Source organism: Lepisosteus oculatus, chromosome 12 (genome assembly GCF_040954835.1).
Source record: "Lepisosteus oculatus isolate fLepOcu1 chromosome 12, fLepOcu1.hap2, whole genome shotgun sequence".
Lineage (NCBI taxonomy): Eukaryota > Metazoa > Chordata > Actinopteri > Semionotiformes > Lepisosteidae > Lepisosteus > Lepisosteus oculatus.
Genome location: NC_090707.1, coordinates 29,032,386 through 29,046,965, shown reverse-complemented (window position 1 = coordinate 29,046,965; position 14,580 = coordinate 29,032,386). Strand labels below are relative to the sequence as shown.

Here is a 14,580-nt window from a genome sequence, read left to right as displayed (position 1 = left end):
CTAAGCTGTGATCTGTGATGTGATTTGTTGATGTTCATCAAGCTGAATGTTTGCTCACACACATAAGTAGATCCAAATAACACCAGTATCTTTTGTGCTGCTTGTCGAATATGGGAAAACTTGACCTCGTTCAGTGATGCGAAGAATTCATCCAGCTTTACAGAATGAAACTTTTCCTTCAGAGTTACGTCACACCGCAGATCGATCAGTTCCACCTGAAATTCTTGTGCTGCCGTCTCGTAGTTGAAAGTCAGAGGACATGACACCAACATTAGAGACCTCTCAATTTGATCAAAGCCAGCAAATTGACGGGAAAATTCTCCATGCAAATCTGTGATGCCTTGTATCTTAGTGCTTAAGCGTATGACAAATCTATGTCCAAAGAGTGGGGAAACGTGCAAATGAGTGGCTGATCATCTGTTTTGAGAACAAGGTGAGCTTAGCTCTAAAGGCATTCACATTCAAGTAAAGTTCTAGAACAAACACACTTTTTCCTTGCAGTTTTACATTAAGCTCATTCAAGTGAGCGAAAATGTCCACAGCGAACGCAAAGTCGCAGAGCCAGTCTGAATCTCTGAGTTCAGGGAAATCTGTGGCTTTCCCCAGCTTCTCCAAAAAGGAGTCGATCTCTCCTCTCAGCTTCCACTTTCACTTGAAAACTTTTCTCAAGCTGAGCCAACGAACATTTGAATGAAAGAGAAAGTCAGTGTGATCTGCGCCAATATCTTCAAGAAACTAAATGAACTGATGATGATTAAGTCTCCTCGCACGTACAAAGTTCACAAGTTTTAAAACAGCTTTCATGACATTTCATGAGGCCCAAAATGTTTTTGCACAGGGCGTCCTGATGAATGATGCAGTGGAGATATATTACCACTGCCTCAGGGTCATTTTCTTTCACTTTGTCCTGTATTCTCTTCAGTAGTCCAACATTTTTCCCGGTTAGATTCGGAGATCCATCTGTGGTTACGTTTACTAATTTGCTCCACGGTAGCTTCATTCGGTCAATACAACCAGACACCTTGTCATACAAGTCCGAGCCCTTTGTTCCTTTAATAGACTCCATTGATAAAAGTTCCTCTGTAATTTCAAAAGTGTCATTAATTCCCTTGACAAAAAATAGAAGTTGTGCAGTGTACTTTATATCAGTACTTTCATCCAATGCAATTTAATAAAACTTGAAGTTCTTCATTTTCTTGTTCAACTCACAAGTTTTCACCGATTACCTCGACCCGATGAGTAACTGTTCTATGTGATAAACATATTTTCTCAAATTTGCTCTTGCTGTGTAGACAAAGAATATCTGTGGTTTCTATCATACACTCCTTCAAAAACTCCACTTCAGAGAACGTCTTGCTTTGTTTAGCAATTTTATATGCAAGCAGGTAGCTTGCTTTTGTGCTGGCCTCTTGGATGGCAGAAGGGCGGAAAAATACATTTTGCTGAGCCTGTAAACTAGCGGCTTGTTTGGAAGCTCTATTAGCCCATTCCTCGCACAACTCCTCGCTAGCATAGTTAGCATGTTTGGTAGAAACATTCTGGAATTTCTAATGACCAGAGAGAGTCAGGACCTCAATTTTACGTCTCATCCAAAGGATGGTGCCCTTTTACAGTATGGTATGGTCACTATGCTGGGGTGTTAGGACCCACACAGACCGCAGGGTGAGTCCCAGTAATGCCTCTTCCAGCAGCAACCTTAGTTTTTCCCAGGAGGTCTCCAATCGAGGTACTGGCCAGGCTTACACCTGCTTAGTTTCAGTGGGTTGCCAGGTGAGTTGCAGGGTGACATGGCTGCTGGCTATAAGTGAGAGAGCAGTGTGTAAACTTTTTCTTGATGTGATCTGCTAAAATTAAATTTAAAGTGACTGTTATTTAGTCAAAGAAATTCATTAACATTTAAATTATATATGTTGTACCAAACAAAAGGCATCAGCTGAGAGTTTGTGTGTTGAAAATCGTTTTTATTTCATATGCATATGGGAGTCCTGTGTTTGTACACAAGACTTCCAAAGACAACATTTACAGTGCTCTTTTATATATTGAAACAAACAATACAAGAAACACTCCCACAAGACTCTCTGCTTGCATTGTGGCTATATATGGTATTTTAAAAAGCTGACCAGTACATATATTTTCTTTACTGCCGGCTTGCGTGAGAAGCAGCCCCTTCTGCTGAATAGATCATTTGATAAAGGAGAGTTCACTCAGTCATTTCCCTGAAAACTATGCCAGCTATGTGTAAAGACACCATGTGGCTATGTTATCTTTTGAGACCAGACATCCTGAGACGGATATAGTAAAATTTAAGTAAAAAGATACATAGTCAACAAGATATAATACAAACTTTTAGTAAAACCTTTAGTTAATTCCCTCACATACAGATGCAGCCATTCAAAATGCGCGGGCGATACCGCATTATTTTCCGGTACGCTGTACGCAGTCAACCGCGAGTTACCGGTAAATACCGCTAGTTACCGTAAATTCTCCTATAATATGACAAGCAAAATAATAGTATCTGGAATTTCCGCAAGGTGGAGCTAATAAAGCTCAACCTCTCATGTTTGAGCTGTGGCCATCAAAATCTTTAACGAAGATATTACTAATAGTATTAATAATGAATGACCTTGGACAAGCTGTAAGTGTAAACTCAAAGTATTGCCCTGGTCAACATTACTTTTTTCATTGACCGTCTTTGTAAAAGTAACACCACAGCATTTCGCAATCACGCATTTGTTTCCAATCATGCAAAGTACAGTAATGTTTGAGAATCGATTCACCATGCCTTTCACATGCTCATAAAAGAGATTGATTTAGAAACATAAACATTACTGTATGAAAACTGTACTGTATACAGTATGTATATGTATATTCAATGTCTTAACTGTGCCCGTTTAAGTATTGAATATTCATATCTAATTTTACCACTGAAGGGAAATCTTAGTAGCTGAGCATAAAAAGAATAGGAGCATACTGCAACGCGTGTGAAGGCCATAAACGATATTAATTTTGGAACATAAACATACAGTATATGGCTGGTCTCGGTACTTTAAAGAAAACATACACGAAACATGGTTTCATTATGTCCAGAATCGGTCTTGAGATATTTTTAACTTGATTTACAGTATTTGAGAGGTATGTCTTAACACCGATACTACAGTACGTAAATACTGCTCACGTATATGTTTCTAGGTTTATATTATGCATTTCATACGGTCAAATTACTTTTGAGCAACTAATAAAAAGCGCGAAGAGGTATGCCCAGGGCGTTTTAGTTTCGTTTTGTGCTGGGACTCTGCTTTTAACAATGTCGCCGTGGATTGATTAGAGATATCAAGTACATACAAGTCATTTTTTAAATGTTGTAGTTCGTCTTGTAAAAATGTTACGAGTACATCATCTATCAACAATTACACAGGTTCTGTTTCCATATTGCGGATTTTGGTTACGTAATATTATTTTCTAGATTTCACGTTGTGAATATATGATTTGGGCAAATAGAGCTGCAAAGAAGTACATTATGGGTTGTTGTTTTTTTTTTGCAGTTTTATCTAGAACAAGCGATGCTTAAACCTTTGATTCTTGTGAAACTATCCAGATGACAGTTACAGTACCTAGGAGTTGACTTCAGTGATGTCACTGATGGGATGTTTCTAAAAATCCATCCTCTGTAAAACGTCTTCTCTAGTTGTCCTGCATATGTATTCGCTAATGAAGCTGTGTGTTCTGAGCCTGGATCTCTACATTTCTGTATGAACCAGCTTAGAGGGCTAAAGACAGCTTGTGTTTAAATTGAGTGTAAGGTTATTTATGCTTCTAAAGTCATGGTCAGTATTTATTATTGTACTGTGCTGTAAACTTGTTCTGTGCCTAGTCACATTATTTTATGGCGTTTTTATAGCGTTATCAAATCTGGTGGCGCTGTGTGTTAGTTTCCTGACTCCCATGTCACATGGTCTGTGATTGAATCCCATGGAACTATGACTTTATTTTTTAACAAACATTTCTTTGAAAAAATGAAACGTTTCCCTTGGTCAGAGATTAAATAAAACTTCACTCGCACCAAACAAATTTATATTTCTAAATATCACAACATGATCGAATTTAAGTCTTTTTAATAACAATGAATAGTCACCTATACGTTACAAAATAAACATTTATATTGATTTGAATCGCGTTTTGATTTAAATCATAAACGCGTGTTTAAATATATGTGTTTAAAGGCGATATACTGTATAAAAGCGCTGATTCTTATGGAGTGTGTTCCGCCGGGGATTCAAAAAATTTATTTTTTTTAATCGCCTATCTAAGGAAAATTGCAGTATAACTTTGTTCATGCACAAACATTGGCATGTTACATTATAATTTGGTTTCTTGCCAGAAAGCTCTAAATTGCATTTTGAGTGCGGTTTTTGACTTTTTCTAAATTGCAACCCAGAAATAAAGCTGATAAAGCTTAGACTAACTGTATTCTAAACTGTATTACAACAGCACATTGGACAATGCAACGTAAATTGCAAAAATGCACTTGGAATCTGTCCAAGCCCTCCTATGAAAATTATTTAAACTGCGACACTGATCATTCATCTCTAAATAAACTTTATTTTATATAGCGTTTTAAGCGAATAGGTAATTAGATTACTCATAAACCTAATCGCTTTTTCTACATAAACACAGCGTGATTGCTCTCTGAAAATGCTTTTCCTTTATATTTAGGCTCAGATTTCAACTATAGATCGTATTATTATAAACTTTCTTAGAAAAATGTATTTTATGTAAACCATGTTTGCTATAAATTCATTTAGGGCTAAACTACGTTCATTGTCTTCCAATCGAGTTGAGTTGACATTGGAAGCTTGCCACTCCCGGACTGTTACACCAACGCATTAGCATGTTAAAGCGATTCCATTGAGGAGCCCAGCTACCAGTTAACACTGTACTTCCTACTTTGAAAATACCTGTGAAACCGGTTTAATTCGTCACAGCCAGCACTCCGGCAGAGAGGGGGTTGTACTCGTAAAGTAGAAGTAGGTGAGATTTCCAGCGAAAGACACCTCCCCCCCCTCAAAAACCCAGTAAGCAGTAATGCTTTATGTTGAAAATTGAGGTGGATTTTGTTTATGATAAAGAGGATAAACTGGGATGGGAGGAGGGTTTGGTTTTGCATAAGGGGCGGGATTATGATAATTGGAGGAATTTGCGAGAGTATAATGGTTTGATATACAGATGCAGCCATTCAAAGTGCGCGGTACAGACACGTTCCGGAGGTAATTGGCTACGGCGTTGTGAATCGTGACGCGCGATGACGCAAAATTCCGCGGTACGTGATTGGTTGACCGACAGGGGCACTCGTGGTCCATTGGTCTGTCGTAGAAAGACTTACTGTAAACGTCTTTACTGTGCCTGTTGTAGATATTGAATTTTACCACTGAAGGGAAATCTTAGTAGCTGAGCATAAAAAGAATAGGACCATACTGTAACGCGTGTGAAGGCCATAAACGATATTAATTTTGGAACATAAACATACAGTATATAGCTGGTCTTGGTACTTTAAAGAAAAAAATACACACCAGTATTCCATTTCTCCCTAAACATTGTAAGCTTCGAAGTCTTTAATGTGATACCGGAGTCAACAAGCATACTTTTAGAATTTGATTAAAAGGGAATATAATATGGAATCGCGTATCTCAAGAATTTAATAACGGTATGATTATATCCTGTACTGCGGCAGGGCTGTGTAGGGCTGTTTCGCCTGCCTGTTCATGCGAGCTGTCTTGTAGCCTACTGGTCTAGGTGCGTGACTACCAACTGACAGGTTGTGTGTTCGAATCCAGCTGGTGCTGGACTTTTCATTTTCATTTTTATTTATTTATTTTTTAATCGCGTAACATAAACATATTACCGTATGCAAACTGTACTGTATACAGTATGTATATGTATATTTAATGTCTTAACTGTGCCCGTTTAATTGAATTTTAAAAAATTATTAAACACGAACATTAAGCTGTTTACATCTTCCGCCTGAGAACAGTCACCTGTTGCTACCCAACGCAGAAACACAGCCACTAAACTAGCAAAGAGAGGACATTAGCTAGCCAATATGATAAAGAAATAAATGATTATTTTGTTTATTTCTTTTGCACATTTATTTGAACATTTCCATCAATTGTACAAGCACTTGGAAACTGTCCAATCCCTAGTTCATCAGACATTTTACCGGTCTGGCGCCGGTCTGTGTCTTCTAGGATATAATGCCAGCGAACTCTTGTTTTTATGTCCACTATAACAGACAATCTCCTTTGCTTTTAACCCAGCGTTTAATAATTTCCTAAAATGAAAATGATTTACTTTATTTCCCTCACGGGATCAATAAAAGTATCTATCATCTGTCTAAACTATGGGACAGAATTCTGGGGTCTCCCCATACCAGAGATTATGGTAGGGCTTCAGAATGGTGATTGGCTGACACCATCTGACACCCCTCTGATTGGAGAAAAAAGACGTGCTGGTTTGCTATACATACAGTACTGTACCAGGAAGAGGATTTCTTTCTATTCGAAACATGTATTTTAAAAGTTTAAGAAGTAAAAACCTTACAGCGTACACAGATTTCTAAACTGATCAGGATCGTTATCTTTGTCTTATGCATAATAATGTTCACCGCTCTGTCCAGCAAATTAATAATAAACTTTATTCTATATAGCATTTTAAACGAATAAGTAATTAGATTGCTCATAAACCTAATCACTTGCTTTTTCTTTTTATTTAGGCTCAGATTTCAACTATAGATCGTATTATTAATAACCATAATAACAACCAACCAACAAAAACAACCATATAAACATAATACCAACCAAAAACATAGATAACAACCACAATACAAAATCAAATAATCAAACCATTTTACTCTCGCAAAGTCCTCCAATTATCATAATCCCGCCCCTTATGCAAAACCAAACCTTCCTCCCATCCCAGTTTATCCTGTTTATCATAAACAAAATCCACCTCAATTTTCAACATAAAGCATTACACAAAATCAATACCTCAACACTCCATACTCAACAACGATAATTCATAAACAGCCAGAACATGTAACTACACATTCCCAAACAGACCTAATTTCCATAGCCCCGCCCCTTATGCAAAACCAACATCCCTCCCCTGTTCTCTCTCTCCCCTGGCGGTTGTAATTGTTTTTATTTTCAAATAAATTTTAGCAAAGTCATGTATTTAAAAAATCTTAAGATTTTTATATTTATGTCTTTATTTAGTGGTTTCATTAGTGACAAAGGCTAAACTTTCTTGGAAAAATGTATTTTATGTAAACCATGTTTGCTATTAATTCATTCAGGGCTAAAATATGTTCATTGTCTTCTAATGAAAGAAGGGTTCCTTTCGCCGTAGTCGGGAGCCTAGCCTTTAACTAGTAAGTACTGTACTTACTGGGTTTTTGAGGGGGGGGAGGTGTCTTTCGCTGGAAATCTCGCCTCCTACTTTGAAAATACCCGTGAAACCAGTTCAATTCATCACAGCCAGTATTCCTGCAGATTGGGGGGTTGTACTTGCAGTGTATACAGTACACGCGTTATGCTCTTTGTTAATGTCTGTGAAGTTTTATTTAATCTCTGAGCCATACTGATTCTTCTGGAAGCCAGTTTCCGCCAGGGAGTAAAAAAAAAAACACACTATGGTATTCTCTCCAATGCAGTGCAGTTAAAAACATACTGCTGCTCCTAAATGAATATCGTTTATGACCATCAGAAGCTTTATGCTCCTTTTCTTTTTTCCAGTGGATTGAACAGGGAGAGGCATTTCATGATGTACTTTTCACTGATGAAACAACAGTGGCTCTGGAACAGTTTTCAACCAAGTCATTTTATAAAAAGGGGAGATATGTACACGTTACTGAAGCTAAAAGTTTAGCCTTTGTAACTAATGTAACCACTAAATAAAGACATATAGAAATCCCTACGTTACAGACTGTATGTGGCTGGTATTGGTAGTGTAGCGGCGAGGCTTAATAGTAATGCAGAATTAAGTGTTTCTGAGCTTTCCCAAATTAGGCCTCATTTCTCTGTTCATCTCTGTGGTGCAGCCACAGAGAAACCATTCATGCAAGGTGATTTAAGGTCCAAGGACAGCTCCCAAAGGGGGATGCACTTAGCTAAGCCTGGCTATCATGATCAATGGTCACCCATTGGCGCCTATCTGTCTAGGGAGTGCGAGTTGGACATCTGGACTGCATTACTAAGTGTCAGGACTAAGTGACTCATATCTCACCTTGATCAACCAATCAGGGACTGGTAGGGCCGAGTAACCCACGTGGGACTCTGATGCCCATGGAACTTTCAGCCAATCAATGAGCTGAAGTTCCTCCAGGTAAAAACAGGCAACACAGAGAGCCTGAGAGATTCAGATTCAGTTTTCAGATTCAGACTGAGATTCAGATTCAACAATTCTTAAGGGAATTCAAAGGAGAATCCCAAGGGCAGGACATTCTCGCAGCGCGCCTCCTTACCATCCTGAGACTCAGCCCGGACAACCACGGAACGGCCAGTGTGTCCGAGTGCCAGAACTTTCCTTTGTTCTAAGAGTCTAGAGTTGAGGTTGCCAGAGAGTAACCAGCAGCAGGCCTCGTGAACAGGTCGGAACTGTGGACAGCTGAATCACTATTCAGAACTAGCTCTTCATCAGGAACGAACCAGTCCTCTTCCTGACTTGCTGGGACCCACAGTCATCTTTTCTCCTGTGCACAAACTTTGCTAGTTAAAGCCAACAGTGAGCATCAGCAGCGCACCGTCGCAAGCCGCACAGCACAGCCTGGCACCGAGCCAGAGAGCGCGGATTGGACAGCAACAGCCTGCAACTGTTTCTTTGTGCCCGCAGGAGATCTGAATCCCCAAAAATTGGATGAGTATTCAACTTCAATGCATTACAGCTCGAGAATTCAATTGTTATCCAAACCAGTTGATATCAATTTAATTCCTAAGAGTTATGTACTTGTTTTGAGTATCTAATGTAGAAGTTGTAACCAAGTTCACTTTACGAAACGGTCTTAATGAATGATATACTGAACGTATGTCCTCTTGATATGTGTAACACTTTGTAACTGACTGAATATATATCTTTTGTATTCTGATAACCCTCTCGATAAGATCTGTTAGGTTTATATGCATATTCTATGTATTAATAAATGTATCCTCGTGTATTAGTACCTGTGTGTGCGCGTTGTTTGAGTTATGTCGCATGGTTGGATTCTAAAGCCATCAAAAGAATCAACTTTGTGATTTACTGCTACAATTAATAATTGTCTCAGTAAATGCCCAAACCCTACAGAACTGGTGCCTTCAGAGAGCCACTATGATTACATATTTGGCGTCCCTGAACCGGTTTTCTCTACAGTAGTTTAAAGAAAAAATACACACCAGTATTCCACTTTCTCCCTAAACATTTTAAGCATCAGAGTCTTACATGTGGTTATTTCGGAAACGTTTGTACGTGCTCCTTCTGACCATGTTACTGTTTACTGTTACTGACCATATTAAGTTTAAGTGCCTGTGGGCACTTTTCCTGTCCGTGGGGGGTGGACCGTCTTTCATTAGAAGGTTAGTCTGTTCTACTCTGAGAATGTAGAGGGGGTGCAAAGTGCCCGTGGTCATTTAATTAGTATTAAAATTCACACTGATTCCCTTGCGAAGATACGGACATAGGAATATTCATGCGTGGTCAAAAAATGGCATAAAAACGACAAAGTGAAGGCTGTGAAAACATTCACAATGTACTTTATACACAAAGCAAATATACCCCCCCCCCCCTCTCAATTCAATTCAAGCTGCTTTATTAGCATGACAGATGGGTACAATCAGTGTTGGGTATTTACTTTGCTTTGGGATGCCACTTTTAGAGGTGATATATAAAATCAAGGCTTTAACTTGCTTTAACTCTGCAAGTTTGAGTTCTCGTGTCTGTCCTATCCGAATTCGAAAGTATTACAATATGTACTTTATAGCAGGTGGTGTACAGCTTTTTAGTATAGATAACACTTTTCTAAAATGTATTTAAAAAATAAAAACGATTACAATCTAATCTTTCCACGTTTGATCCCAAGATCCCAAGAAAAATACATCTAAACGGGGAGAAAGCTATGCTGAAAGTTTATTAAGATACTTAGAAGACAAAGATATCAATTTATGTTGCATTTGTCTGATTGTGAATCAAAAAACACATATATTTAAATCGCATTTGCGATTTAAATCAAAACGTTATTTAAATCAATATAAATGTTTATATTGTAACGCCTAGGTGACTATTCATTGTTATTAAAATGACTTAAATTCGATCATGTTGTGATATTTAGAAATATAAATTTGTTTGGTGCGAGTGAGGTTTTATTTAATCTCTGACTCAGTGATGGCCTGGCATGGTGAGGTGCGCTGGCAGCTATGTGGTGTTACGCAGTGGTGGCCTGACACGGTGAGGTGCCCTGGCAGCTGTATGATGCAGTGGTGGCCTGGCACGGTCTGGTCCGCTTGCAGCTATGTGACGCAGTGGTGGCCTGGCATGGTGAGGTGCGCTGACAGCTATGTGGTGTGGCGCAGTTGTGGCCTGGCACGGTGAAGTGCGCTGGCAGCTGTGTGATGCAGTGGTGGCCGAGCACGCTGAGGTGCCCTGGCAGCTGTATGATGCAGTGGTGGCCTGGCACGGTGAGGTGCGCTTGCAGCTATGTGACGCAGTGGTGGCCTGACACGGTGAGGCGCGCTGACAGCTGTGTGGTGTGGCGCAGTTGTGGCCTGGCATGGTGAAGTGCGCTGGCAGCTGTGTGATGCAGTGATGGCCGGGCACGGTGAGGTGCGCTGGCAGGTGGCTGATGCAGTGCACCTCACCGTGCCAGGCCACCACTGCGTCACATAGCTGCAAGCGCACCTCACCGTGCCAGGCCACAACTGCGCCACACCACACAGCTGTCAGCGCACCTCACCGTGCCAGGCCACCACTGCGTCACATAGCTGCAAGCGCACCTCACCGTGCCAGGCCACCACTGCATCATACAGCTGCCAGGGCACCTCACTGTGTCAGGCCACCACTGCATCACACAGCTGCCAGTGCACTTCACCGTACCAGGCCACAACTGCGCCACACCACACAGCTGTCAGCGCACCTCACGGTGCCAGGCCACCACTGCATCACCCACCTGCCAGCGCACCTCACCGTGCCCGGCCACCACTGCATCACACAGCTGCCAGCGCACTTCACCGTGCCAGGCCACAACTGCGCCACACCACACAGCTGTCAGCGCACCTCACCGTGCCAGGCCACCACTGCATCACACAGCTGCCAGTGCACTTCACCGTGCCAGGCCACCACTGCGTCACAACACACAGCTGCCAGTGCACCTCTACATACCCGACCACCACTGCATCACACAGCTGCCAGCGCACCTCACCGTGCCAGGCCACCACTGTGTCACATAGCTGCAAGCGCACCTCACCGTGCCAGGCCACCACTGCATCATACAGCTGCCAGGGCACCTCACCGTGTCAGGCCACCACTGCGTCACACATATTTCAGCGCCATATATTTCATGGATATTATGGAATATAATGGATGGATATCTTAGTTATCTTTCTAGTTCACAGGTTTGCATGCATAATTTAATTTTGAAAGCCACTGAGACATCAGGTACTACTGTTGTATTTATGAAAAAGAAACAAAACAAAAAACATACTAACAACTGTGCCATCCTACTCCTTAGTTAATACATTTTATTATTCATAAACAGTTAACATTGTTAGCAAAATATTTTGAATTATATTTAACCTTATTTTTTCTTTAGTTTTGTATTTAACTTATTATATGATAGTCAGACTTAATGTATATTTGAACAATGAAAATATATTTTTACAAGATTTTACATTAAGCACTTAAAATTAATATGGTTAATAATAGTAAACTGTAACATGCTTTAACAAGATCGGTTAAACTGCGAAGAAAATGCTTTCAGAGAAAATGTTTCAGGTGTGAAGAACATAGATCTCCAATGCAATTTCAACCAAACCTGTTCCCACACACCCTGCCCCCACTACCATTAGAATATACACAAACATTTTAGCATTTCATTCTGAGCAGACCCCTCACACCTGAAGAGTGCTGGCTGTGATGAATTAAACCGGTTTTACAGGTTTCAATCACAGACCATGTGACATGGGACTCAGTAAACTACAGTAACACCGTATTTGATATCGCTATAAAAACGCTATAAAATAATGTGACTTGGCACAGAACAAGTTTACAGCACAGTACAAAAATAAATGCTGACCATGACTTTAGAAGCATAAATTGCCTTACACTCAATTTAAACACAAGCTGTCTTTAGCCCTCTAAGCTGGTTCATACAGAAATGTAGAGATCCAGGCTCAGAACACACAGCTTCATTAGCGAATAGATATGCAGGACAACTAGAGAAGACATTTTACAGAGGATGGATTTTTAGAAACATCCCATCAGACATCCCATCATATTCACAGTGAAATCTAGAAAATAATATTACGTAACCAAAATCCGCAATATGGAAACAGAACCTGTGTAATTGTTGATAGATGATGTACTCGTAACATTTTTTCAAGACAAACTACAACATTTAAAAAATGACTTGTATGTACTTGATATCTCTAATCAATCCACGGGTCCCAGCACAAAACGAAACTAAAACGCATACCGTTTCGCGCTTCTTATTAGTTGCTCAAAAGTAATTCTAAAAGTATGCTTGTTGACTCTGGTATCACGTTAGTTAAAGACTTCGAAGCTTACAATGTTTAGGGAGAAATGGAATACTGGTGTGTATTTTTTCTTTAAAGTGCCGATTCCTGGAACACCCCTCTGAAGTGGTTCCATAAAATCTGGTATACGGAAAAGAAAGCATTGATAAATACAAGTGTCTTTTAATACACTCTTTGCTGTGCTCTTGAGGATCCTTGTGATATTTTAAGCTCTAGTTGAATGATAGGTGTCGCATTTTAAATCATTTTCGTAGTTAGAAATTATGAAACGCCCTGTTAAAAGCAAGGAAGTTTTTATGCCCGTTGAAGTAAAACAAAATGCCTGACAAAGTATGGCTTGGACAGATTCCAAGTGCTTGTACTTGTGCTAAAGAAATTATACTTTGAGTATACAGCTTGTCCAAAGTCATCCATTATTAATACTATTAGTAATATCTTCAGTAAAGGCTTTGATGCATAAATATTTCTGATAAAGGTAGGTTGTGTACTTTTGTCCAACTGAGCAATCTTGCTTTCATAAAATATACCAACATTTTAATGACTGATGATTAACATGCTGTAATACACAGTTCAAAATTAAAGGCTCAAATGCTGTACATGAGAGGTTAAGCTCCCCCTGGCGGTTTTACAAGGCGACGCCGGATAGTTAGTCACGTGACACACGTGAACTACGTGATACCCCGGTGGGCGTGTCGCGGTATGCCGTGAAATACCTCACCCATTTTGAATGGCTGCATCTTTATTTGATTTTGTATTGTGGTCGTTATCTATGTTTTTGGTTGGTATTATGTTTATATGGTTGTTTTTGTTGGTTGGTTGTTATTATGGTTATTAATTCTATGATCTATAGTTGAAATCTGAGCCTAAATAAAAAGAAAAAGAAAGTGATTAGGTTTATGAGCAATCTAATTACTTATTCGTTTAAAACGCTATATAAAATAAAGTTTATTATTAATTTGCTGGACAGAGCGGTGAACATTATTATGCATAAGACAAAGATAACGATCCTGATCAGTTTAGAAATCTGTGTACGCTGTAAGGTTTTTACTTCTTAAACTTTTAAAATACATGTTTCAAATAGAAAGAAATCCTCTTCCTGGTACAGTACTGTATGTATAGCAAACCAGCACGTCTTTTTTCTCCAATCAGAGGGGTGTCAGATGGTGTCAGCCAATCACCATTCTGAAGCCCTACCATAATCTCTGGTATGGGGAGACCCCAGAATTCTGTCCCATAGTTTAGACAGATGATAGATACTTTTATTGATCCCGTGAGGGAAATAAAGTAAATCATTTTCATTTTAGGAAATTATTAAACGCTCGGTTAAAAGCAAAGGAGATTGTCTGTTATAGTGGACATAAAAACAAGAGTTCGCTGGCATTATATCCTAGAAGACACAGACCGGCGCCAGACCGGTAAAATGTCTGATGATCTAGGGATTGGACAGTTTCCAAGTGCTTGTACAATTGATGGAAATGTTCAAATAAATGTGCAAAAGAAATAAACAAAATAATCATTTATTTCTTTATCATATTGGCTAGCTAATGTCCTCTCTTTGCTAGTTTAGTGGCTGTGTTTCTGCGTTGGGTAGCAACGGGTGACTGTTCTCAGGCGGAAGATGTAAACAGCTTAATTTTTTTTTAATTAAAATTCATTCTATACAGCAATCACATATTTGGGTACCGTTTCATAAAACTTTCATGCTTAAAATGTTTAGGGAGAAATGGAAGACTGGTGTGTATTTTCTCTTTAAACTTGCAAGACCAGCTATACACAGTACAGTTTATGTACATACAGTAATGTTTAT

At 39.5% G+C, this 14,580-nt stretch overlaps 1 pseudogene; it reads right to left on the bottom strand.

The window, feature by feature from the left end:
* Nucleotides 1–372: 372 nt before the first annotated feature.
* On the bottom strand, nt 373–1,066 carry LOC138242031 (general transcription factor II-I repeat domain-containing protein 2A-like; annotated as a pseudogene).
* Nucleotides 1,067–14,580: the final 13,514 nt, after the last annotated feature.